We start from the raw sequence: 11,459 nt of genomic DNA on the forward strand, positions 1-11,459 counted from the left end.
CTTAATGAATCTCTTCCCTTTTCACGCATGTAACACTGCACACCCTTTAAAATGGAGAAATAAAGCTCTGTGCCGACGATATTTTAGGAGTATCCCTTGCTAGATCAGGAGTCCAAATTCCCAGTAAGTGAGCCAGCAGTAAGTACAAGCAGGCAGAAAGCAGGGAGGAGCGGGACCCTTCCCTCTTGGAAGGAAGGGAAGGCTTCCTGGGTTATTTTTGAATGCTGACCTAAAAGGCTAATTTTCCATCCACCCGCCACCCCGGACTGTGCAAGGAGCCAGGTACGAGCAGAGCAAGGGGAACAGCTGGCTGCTAGAGCCGTTCAGCTTCTAACAAGAGAAAGATCCGATGTGACTACCATAAACAGCAGAAAGCCCATCGGAGTGCTTGCAGGTGCAAGGAAGAAATGTCTTTTTCCTGCTATTATTGTCAGGCTGGCTTGGAGCGCAGCTTAACCCTCTCTCTGCCGCCCGCTGCAGCCGTGGGGATATCAGAGAGGCACAGGCGAGTGGGCAAGAAGCCTCCAGCCCGTGGGGTTTACTCCGATCCTCCTTTTGGCACAGGTGGTGAGGAGCAACAGGGTGGAAGTGCACCGTGAGGAACTGTTGTAACTGTCTCCTCCTGCTCTGCAAACCTATCACGTGCGGAAGGGAAAACCCCGCAGTCCTACGGGCGGTGGGAAGGCCTGGCTGGGAGCGGGATGCTATCGCTGTGCCCATCGCAGCTCCGCAATAGGAACAAATAAGGTGGAGAAACCTGCACCCCTCTGTCTGCCGTGGTGTCCTCATCACCAAACTCCATGATAAGCTCTCCCCAGACGCACCACATGGAGAAAGGCTCCATGCCCATGGCACAAGCTCCCAGCAGCAGTGGTGGTGGGTGGCTGCTAGCTGGAATGCTGTCAGGACACATGCCTCAAAGATCTGTGGAGAAGTCACAGGGAGGTACCATCCCCCCGCATCGGACCTGGCCAGGGACAGGGGTGCTGGAGGCTCTCTCCCTGAGCAAAGCCTGCAGGACATCAACCATGTCAGCACCCAATGTCCGCAAGGATGCTAGCCAACTTTCCAAACCTGGCTGCGGCACTGGGACGCTCTTCCCACCCTCCCTTAGATAAATAAATCTAAATAATAAAATCAAAGGAATTGGATTGGCAGGAGTAACAAAACCATTGCTGCAGCACCGTCTTGCAAATCATGTGTCAGACTGGGCCAAAGAGTAAAGGCTGTGTAGAGCTTCTAATTTGAGGGAAGATCAACAACGCTGGAAAACAGTTTGTTTTTCCAGCACTCATTTGTTTTGTTTGCCAATGACATCAGTGCTTTCTGATAGGGTTTGCTTCCTGAGGATGCCTGCTATCTTGCCAGCGTTTCCGACTTGTCCCCGTCAGCCGGTACAGCTCCACATTACACTGGAAACAGGGGCCAAGCTTTTCTCTGGAAACTTCTCAGCAGCACTCTCATATGCAAAGAAACAAGCGCACACTGAACAGCGGAAATCGGCATCAGCCCCCATGTGCGCAGACACAATGGGGACCTGCAGCCTCGGTGAGCGGGACACAATAGGACCACCAGACGGAAACGTCATCAGAGCACCTCAGCTCGGGGTGCTCTGTCCCAGGGCGCAGATCTCATTGCTGGCCCTGAGAAAAGCCCAAAGTACTCCTAAAAGACACCCTGAAGAAATCTGGTGCTAGAGTTCCCTCTGAGGTGCTTCAGGGGCCCGTTCTCAGTGGGGAAAAAGCAACAGGTTTCTGTTGATGGTTTACCTTTATCTGTGGGTATCAGTGGCAGGAGTTCTCAAGCCCTACTAATTTGGAGGGGTACCACCACCACCTGTACGATGACCAGTACCCACAATGATGAATGCCAGCACTTGCAGCAGTGGCAGAAGCAGCTCTTACCTCCATGCTCTGAAATGGCTTGCATGCCGTTGAATCTCTCCTGCATGGTGTTTTGAGCGGCCCAACGGCATTCTCCTTCCTTTAGCCCTGGTTTTGGAGAATGTCACAGAATCATAGAATCATAGAATTGCTGAGGTTGGAAGGGACGTTTAAGATCATCAAGTCCAACCATTAACCTATCCTGACAAAACCACTTCTAAACCATGTCCCTAAGTACCACACCTACCCTTTTTTTAAACACCTCCAGGGATGGCGAATCCACCACCTCCCTGGGCAGCCTATTCCAATGTTTAATAACCCTTTCAGTGTCCTGGCACAGCACCCACTTATTGGGTGGGAGACCAGAAGTGATAGAGAATTTAGTCCTGACTGCTCTCTGTAACATCTCTCCTGCCCTCTGCTACTTGAAATAAAGTGGAAGGTGACAACCCTTAAGCTGTTTGAATACAACCCCTGAAGTCCTTGTGCATGATTTGCCCTGCACACCTCTGCAGGACTATTTATAACACTTTTGTGAGTGATTCTGTACAACTTCACAGAAAAGAAAACATCGAAGGAACATGATTCATATTGCAAAATGAAGCATACAAACATCATGAATTGCCAAAATCAAGGCACCCGGCATGGACGCACAAGTTGCTGCAGTCTGTAATTACATGACTTCAGGCTACTGAATTCAGCAGGACTCCCACCTGGGTTGATGTGCAGGCTAGGTGATGATGCTAGTCTTCCCGGGCTTTATCTACAGCAGCTATCCAAACACTGTTCTGAAGACAGAGTTACTAACAGGCATCTGAATTACAAAGCGTATTATCTAGATGGGTCACACATTAAGCTAGCTTATCTTCACTCGTGTCTGGGTGACATTATTCCCATTTCATATCAGACATGTGCCAGACAGAAGTATTTATGCAGACAGACTAAAGTGAAAACAACCCTCTCCATTCTAGGCAACCAGTCTGAAGTGCCTACAACCTGATTTTTTAAAGCACTTAGCCTTAAAAGTGAAGCAGGTATGTTCAAAGCAACTGCTGCAAGAACCTACTGCCTCTGCACATCAGCCCAAGGGTGGCAAGTCAGCTGTCCACACCGTGAAGATATGGGATGAGCCAAAAAACTGGTGCTCTCCTCCATCCCTCTGCCCATCTAAGCCAGCACCAACACTTTTGTCCAGGTGGCCCCTTATCCCTCCCACCTCTGTTAACTCCTCACCACCATGCACCCTGCTGCCTTCATTTCCCACTTCCCACACCCACCTGTCCTTCTTGCCACCCCCCAGCATCCCTTCCCTGCCTTCCCATCTCCTGGTCCCACCAGTCTGGCCACTCTTCCTGCACTGCCCACCGCCGTGCTAGCCAGCCCACCACCGTGCTAGCCAGCCCGCTCTGCCCTCCTGCACCTTCTTACAGCTTCTCCAGACCAGTCCTCAGTTCGCGTCCATCACCCCAATTTCCTCCTTCCCCTCTGGATGACCAGCTTCTGTTCCATCTACACTTCCAGCAGAAGCACCTCTGTGCCTGCTCTCTGCTTCCAGGTCTGAGACCCCATTTCATCTGTACCTGGGGACAATCCAACCCCGCTGCTGCAGCCCTGGGCAGGGGCACCATGCTGGGGCTACGCCGGCACACTCTGCTCGCACATCGGTTGGAGCGGTTAGGGCACGAGCGCCATCCCTTCGCAGGGCTGGGTCACGAGTGGGCTGCTCAGCACCGGAGGCTGGGGTGTGCTGATGGATGGGAGGGAAAAATCTTGGGAGAACGGAGCAGCTAGAAACAGAGATGAGTCTGCTGAGAACATGCGTGGACATCTCCGAGCCTTGTCACCATAGATCCTGTTCCTGAACATGATGGCACTGCAGCTCTCAATCAAACAGCTGGAGGATTTCTTTACTTTCCCCTTTTTAATGTAGGCAAAACAACATTCCTTCTCTCCTCCCTCCTCCCCCCCCCAGTTTTTCTTGGAAATGGTTGAATTGGTTTAGCTGACGATATTAAAATAAATTTAGCCTGAGAGAGACACAACCTGAAAGGCTCAGATCAAGTGATAAAAGCCTGACAGACTACAGCAATGGAAAACAGGTTCTTGTAGTAGAAGTTTTAATACTAGATAGTACTGTGCGCTCAGTCTAAATATAACCCTGAGCTACATCCCAGGAGAATATGGACGTCTTTGGCCATTGCAATCGCTCCCGTTTTCTCACTCTGGTTTTGCATGGGTGCATATGCGACAGCTTATCAAAAAGAAGCACATTAAATGAGGCTTTTGCCTTGCTCATTTCATCTTTTTGGGACAATAAAGTCAGATGGGACTGTAAACGGTAGGCTGCTGGGCTGCTGTGCGTGCAGCTGCCCCGGCCCGCCATGCCCCTGCCCTCTGCTGTGGAAACAGCCACCACCACGTCCACTGGCTTTGCAGACACACGCTCCATCGGGAAAGATAAGAGTCATGTGCTTGAAGAGCCTTCAACAACAATGTTCACTGTGATCAAATATGAGATATTTATTAGAAAGATAGTCTAGAACACAGGAAAAAGAGATTAGAGAATGTTAATGTAAGTTGGATGTATTCAACTTGGCAGGGCTTAATTAAGCGTCGGTTAGGAGTACGGAAGGAGTAGGGAATGAGCCAGGGCAGCCTCCGAGCAATGAGTAAATACCTCCTAGAAATTCTCAAAGGATAGGCGAAGGGCAAACATATTATCTAACTTCAAACAAAAGGGGGAAGAAGACAGATCTGAGGTTCCATAGACCAAACAGCCTGGCTTTGATACCGACTCAGACAAATTATTATTCAACCCACTTGTAAATACATATAACAGGTGTCGATTTATCGCGGAGCGGGAGGGAGCGAGTATGCAATCCAGGAGGAGCAGTGGCGTTTCCAGCTCCCTGCTTCCCGCCCCGCAGTGCAGCTGCATCCACTCCCACATGATAAAGTCATGAGAAAACAGAAAACACAGACTTGTCAAGAACAAATTAAGTCTAATCAATTTAATTTTCTTCTTTGACTGAGTTGGGAGCATAGCGACTAGGGAGGAGAAAACAGTAGAAGTTGTACATTGGAACGAGGAAAGCTTTTGATGGATGCATGTGATATACGCAAATCAGGTGAATACAATTTAGGTATGATTTATTCTAGGTGGGTATACAAATGTTTCGAATCTGTACTCAAGGAATAGTTAGTAAATTCAACGTCAGCCTGAAAAGGTCTGAGCCTGGGGTCTTGCTTTATTCGATATTTCCATTAATGACTTGTAAATTAGAATAAAGATTACAATTACAAATCTGTAGGGAGTGCTGCGAGCATTTTCAGGGATTACAATTAGAATAAAATCTTAATAAATTAGAGACGCAGTCTGAAATGAACGACTGAGATTCAATACAGGCAGGTGTAAAGCACCATGTTGAAGAAGAAGGATGCAATGCAAAAGTGCAAAATGGGGTGGTATGGCAAAAGAGTCTCGGGGGCTACAGCCACAAAGAGGGAAGCCATCAAGAGCAGTGCAGGGCTTGGTGCACACAGGTGGATATGCTTGGAGATACAGTAAGAGGAGCATCACACGTCAGGCTCTTTACTCCTCTCAGCCCTATATCCAGTTTTGGGCCCTACCTCGAGCGAGCCGCTGCTCCCTGCCACTTGCTCACAAGAATCAAAAGTTTAGGAGGTGTGACACCTTGAGAAGAGGGTACAAGAAGTGGGGTTGTTTAGCTGAAAGAAAAGGGAGGAGGAATGAGGGTGAGAGAATGAGAGACGATAAATCTCAAATACGTCAGGCTGCTAAAAGGCAGTGATAATCTTGTCCTGCTCCCTGTGGACGTGGAAAACTGAAGGGACTGGCTTAGCGTGCAGCAAGGGAGATTTAGGTTAGATATTAGGGGGAACTGTCTAGCCATGATGATACTTAACCACTGGTTATGCTGGGAGGCTGTGAATCTCCATCAACAGAGGTTTTCAAGAACAGGCTAAATGAAGAGCTATCAGGAATGGTGCAGATGAAGCAGATCCTGCCTCAGAGCCAAGGGATTTTGGTTTGAAACGAAACATTTTGACATTCCTCCTCTCCCTCCCCCTAAAACCAGCATTGTTTTGTTGGCGTGCCCCACACATTTCCAAGAAAATCAAAACTCTTCTGTAACCAAGATTCCCAGCCTTATAAAGAGCCACCTCACCTGAATAACAATGTGGCTTCCCCCCTCCTCCCCCCCCCCCAACTGTCTGAAGTAGAACAACCACTTTATCACAAAATGCCACCAATGACCTACCTGGCAACCCCCTTTTCTGCCATCCTCTGCATCGCGGGGATGAGTGAGGGGATACCGAGGGCGAGCAGGCCTGGCAAGGTGGCAAACACCACTTAGTAGGAACAGAAACTTTGCCTTTCCTCCAGGATCATATCATGGATCATATCAGATCACATGGGATCATGGGATCATATCAGATCACAGACACGCACCAGGCAAAGCTTCAAGGAAGTTCCTGTGACAGCCAACACCATACTGAGGACTTCAAAGCCGCTAGTGCTAAATGGAGAACCATCTCTGCTAACTACATGGGAAGAAGACGTGCCAAAGCCATTGCTGGAAGATAAACCAACTCTATGTTGGCTCTGCACATCTTCCCAAGCCAGTCTCTCTCATTCATCTCTCAGACATTAAAAAGAAATCTGTGAATTTTCGTGTTTAACCCTTAGTGCCTGTAAGCAGGAGGGTTCACATTTTTTCTCTGACACAGGGATTCACAGACAGTGAACATTACAGCTCACATCCTCTTTGTATTCTCTGAGCAAAAAGTCCTCACTGAAAACAGCAAGGAACTGTGCCAGAGAATAAATTAATGATACGACGTGTCTCCAATAAAATTAGGAAGTGGGAAGGAGAAGAGGAGTGAGTCTTGAAGAGTTTATTTAACTCTCAGAAGGTAGTTATTCCTGTCTTGTATCTCACCGGTGCAGATGCATCAGCAAACCCACTGTGGCATGAGAGAGAGCGCAGAGCATCTCCTGGGGGAGACCTTAACGAGTGACGGCTGCTCTCCAGGGGTTGCCAGCCCTGTTTGTCAGGAGGTTTCAGGTCATATTTCAAAGTTTGCCTTCTCAGATTTGCCAAGAAAAAATGGTAGAGAGCTAGATTCCTTTTTTTTTTTTTTTTTAAGTAATGTGGGTGTTTGAGTACTGCGTTCACACAATGATGAAATACGTGTCTGACAGTGCATGGATGGGAGTTTCTTTCTGAAATAAGGTTGATTTTGAAATTTCCATGGGCCAATCCAGCCCTGACTGAACACTGATTCGCTGAGACTCATAAGCATCCAAACAGAAGTAAACGTCTAAAGGGAGAGAGGGAACGTCCACGCATGCACAGATACTGCTGCTCGTATTAGCTGGTTTTCAAAATGTCAACAGCTCGCTTCCACCGATGACAGAGCAGCACATTACTCCACTGAAATCGGTCCAGATTTTTTTCAGAGAAGGAGCAATTGTTAAAGAGCACTCACTGCTACTCTGCGCTCCAGATACAACCAGTCCTTCGACCAATTGGCAGCATATGGTGTATTTTCCTCAAATGACAGCTTTTGTTTGTCACAACAGGAGAACAAAATAGTACATTTATTAAACAAAGTGTAATTAGCCAACTCTTTCCCTCCCAAAAAGGAACTGCAGAATAGGGTATTTTTTAGGATGCAGACAAATGTTTCCATGCTGTTTACGACACTTTTGTACAGAGCAATCCACTCTGGTGGAACAAAGCACTTGGAATCACATTTGTTATTCACAGCTTAAAATCAAGATGTTAAGGGCTAATCATCCCACCTAAAATACCTATGGCAAAGTGCTAATAAGCTACTCCCACACTAGAACTCCATGGATCATTATTATTGTTTGCATGCTTTTTAACAGAAAAGCTCTCCATCTGTACAAACCACAAAAAAAAAAAATCTCAATAACTGTATTAAATGTTTCGAAGTACAAATTTTTAATAAGGGTTCCATCACATAGTTGAACTTCTCTGAGGTGACAGTGACATGACTTATAGAGCCTGGGCTCCGTGATCAAAAGGATTACACACATTAGCATCCTACTAATCACAGCAGGACGGGCCAGCCCATCAGGCCAGGACTCACGGAGGAGAGATCCGTAAACAAACACTTTCTCCCGCTCACAAACGTGTCCGGGAGCAGAGGCGCTCCAAGGCCGGTGTGGTCTTCTCCTCTTTCAAAGAGATAAGGATTGTGTCTGCTGGAGTAAATAAATCCTCAGCGTAGTCTTATGCATCTGTTTGTTTACTCATTTTCAGACATTACCATCCTCTCCTGTGTTGTTATCCCTTTTATATTACCCTTGTATGTATAATCAAATGCCCTCTCTTCTGGATTGACCCTCTGCTTCTTCCTGTATTATAGACGCCTTTGATCTTTCTTTCTTGCATCTGTGTGTCCTGCCTTGTGGTCTCAGCAGGATTTCCCCCCCGACCCCTTGCACTACCAGAAAATAAATGCCAAAGTAGCATTTGTATGCATTAGCGTAGAAAAAAATAAGGCAGACACTCGAGGAGCCTACATGCAAGCGCCGCTGCGCTGCTGAGGCACTGGGTGTGCTGGGCAGGGTTGCCTACTGGTGGGGCAAACCCAGGCTGGTGAAAGGTGGCCCAGCTCCTGGGCACGGAGGAGCCCCCTGGACCAACAAGGCAAGCAGCTATCATTGTCATGGGGGAAGAGGGACCATCCTAAAATTTCAGAAATGGCTGTAAATTTTTGCCCTTCGTTATGCACTTGGTGACTTGCAGGGTGCCCTTGGCACTTTCCAAAAGCAAGACTCAGCCTTTAGCTATTTTTTTCTTTTTTTTTTACTAGCTCAGATTTCAAACCCCCTTCTCTTGCCCCACCATTTGAGATGGTCTGAGTTAGGGCTGACAAATTCTATTAATATCCTAACTATAATACACTTGGGCGATGAAGAGGCTGCTGCTGATTTTTGTTCTCTGCAGGCACTGCCAATGCCAGCAGAACTGAGGGTTATCTCTAGGTAGATGTGAAAAGATGCCATCAGTTCACACAGAGACCGTAACGATCGCATCAAGACTGCTGAAAGGCTGACCAACCCCTTCCTCCATAGCTGGAACTGGTGAGTAAGCTTCCCCAGCAAGCCCGAGTCCACTGGCTCTTCAAACAAAGCACAATAACAAGGTTGCAGAAAGTGAGATAACCCTTTCCACTCAAGAAGTGGAAAACAACATCTGTTAAAAACCAAATAAACCGGTGTAATGGCTTCAGCAAGAGACCCAGAGGATTTTAGAGATGCAGCTCGCGGCTTGGTCAACACATTGTGAACAGCAAATTACAAGAGAACAATTGTTTCATACCAAGCTCTCCCACCCCTGAACTCCCTGAAGGTTAATTAGGATGGCCTCTGGCCAAATTAATTAGAAAAGAAGATTTGGGCAGGACTTTGCTATGCACTCGTAAGTAGTTCCAAGGTGACCGAGAAGTTCAGAAATGCCTCACCTTCCAAATAAAGCCTGCTTGGCAAAAACCAAGCTCACATGTGCCATGTTATTTCTCTGACAATCAGGAGAAACACTTAAAAGTAATCTTTCCCTAACTAACGGCTATGGCAGAAGAATTTTCTGCATCCTTCCCACCGAACAATATGCCCTTGTTTATTTTTCTGTGTGCTTTTTAGGTCATAAGAGGCCAGTGAAATTATGCATCTAAAGAACAATATACTACTGTAATATGCCACTTGATACATGCAGCCTGGCAGACTCTGAAAGATCCGTCTTTTCCAAGAGCTGACCAATACATGTTGCCGCATGGAGAACTCCTGAACATCACCATAGGAAGGGAGGGTGCAGAAGTGGGCACAGCCTTTGAAACAATAGACTAAAATGGTATTTTAGTCGGTATTAGAACATGCCCCGGTGGCACAGCTTAGGAGAGCATCCTGCCTGCAGGGCGACAGCCCTGCCCAGCTCCTCTACCCCGCGGCAGCAACCTGCCTTGACCCCCTCCGGACTCCTGCTGCCCTCAGCATCCTCGGCAAAGGGAATAGCTGGCAGGACCACACTTTTTTCCTCCAAGTGATACCCCGGTGAGTGGTAGAGCTGCAAGAGCGTAGCAGGGTAGGGCAGATCTAGCCTCTGTGATTACAAACTAAGCACCGACACAAATTGAGGCTCTCGCAGTGGCTGCACCTCTGAACTGCAGAGCCCTTCCCTGTCATTAAACTGATATTCTTTAGTTGGAAGCTGGAAGGTTGCTTTTTTTCTGTGTGTCTGTTACCCACAAACAGCAACAGCCTTTCTGGGCAGAATCAGAACTTTTAAAGTAACAAAGAGAAAATGCTTCAGCTTATGCAAAGAAGCGTAGCTGAATACTTTTCGGCAGGACACAATTCTCATTGTCACTAGCCAAGATTTAATGTCTTGACTGTGTGGATCAGACTGACTACTCAGAACAGTTACATCGTATTTTCACTTAAAGACATGGGCTGGAGTAACTTAACATGTAGGGTCCATGCCACAAAAAAGCCATTATTCTCAACTCTTGACAAAAAAGAAAGAAAGGAAAAAAAACCCAACCAAACCCTTAATAGATGCAAGAGTCCTTTGGCACAGCTCCAGCGGCAGACTAAGGCCATAATTTGTAATTCTGAGGCAATTATGAAATGACATAACAGCACAGACCTCCTTCTGACATAACAGCTTTTTTTCATCTCCTTTGCAATAGTACAGGGTTTAAAACAACCACCGAAAAGGAAATAACCCCAAAGATCTATTTGACTGCTGCGGAAATATCAGAATAAGAACGAACACCAAGAGGGGCGGCAGTTGATGCTTCAAGACCCTGATGCCACATCCCGGTCGGTGTCAATGGCACCCAGCACCGAGTCGCAGCCGGTGCCCGTGTCCCGGGCGACAGCCGTTCGATAAAGGTGAGCGGCACCGAGTAACTTCCCCGGGACTCCCGCCCTATGCAGCGCTCGGCACAGCGGCAGAGAAACCGGGTGGCGATGGAAGGGAAAAGAGAGGAACGAGCAGGTGCAAAGCGGGATGGGGAACCCGAGGGGATGTCTTCTCCTCATCTCTCCCCCCACACAACCCCACCCCGGGTACCGGCGCATCGCCGCCCGCCCTGGGACACCTCCGAGCCTCCCTTCCCCCTCCACACCCCAACTCCTCCAGCCGCCTGCTACCCCCCTTTCCACGAACCTACCCGGGGACTCACCTCTCCGGGCGGCTGCCCGAGACCCTCGGGTGGCGGCTCGGGGCCGCCGCGGCAGCCGGGAGGCGCCGAGCCCGCGGGGGGGCGGGGCGGAGAGGGGGGCGGGGCGGGGCGGGGCGGGGGGCGGGCGGGGCCCCGCCCGCCCCCCGCCCCGCCCCGCCCCGCCCCCCCCTCCGCCCCGCCGCAGCATCCCGGTGGCGAAAAGCACTGGTTCCTCTCCGCTCTCCTGGTTTGAGGTGGGACAGAACCAATCTTCTGCTCCGTAATTTCACTTTTCGGCTCAGCCTCTTCCAACCGGCGGAAGGTCTCCGGAATTAACGGCGTGAGGTGAGACCC

At 48.7% G+C, this 11,459-nt stretch overlaps 1 protein-coding gene across 1 annotated transcript in view; it reads right to left on the minus strand.

Moving 5' to 3' along the window:
- JCAD (junctional cadherin 5 associated) overlaps nucleotides 1–11,187 on the minus strand; it is a 29,334-nt gene extending 18,147 nt beyond the window's left edge. The window contains exon 1 of the mRNA XM_082479273.1: nucleotides 11,127–11,187. The gene's annotated coding sequence lies outside the window, so the exon portion shown is untranslated. The remainder of the gene's footprint in view (nucleotides 1–11,126) is intronic.
- Between the last annotated feature and the right edge of the window lie 272 nt (nucleotides 11,188–11,459).

The sequence above is a fragment of the Vanellus vanellus genome (assembly GCF_965231255.1).
Source record: "Vanellus vanellus genome assembly, chromosome: 2".
Classification (NCBI taxonomy): Eukaryota; Metazoa; Chordata; class Aves; order Charadriiformes; family Charadriidae; genus Vanellus; species Vanellus vanellus.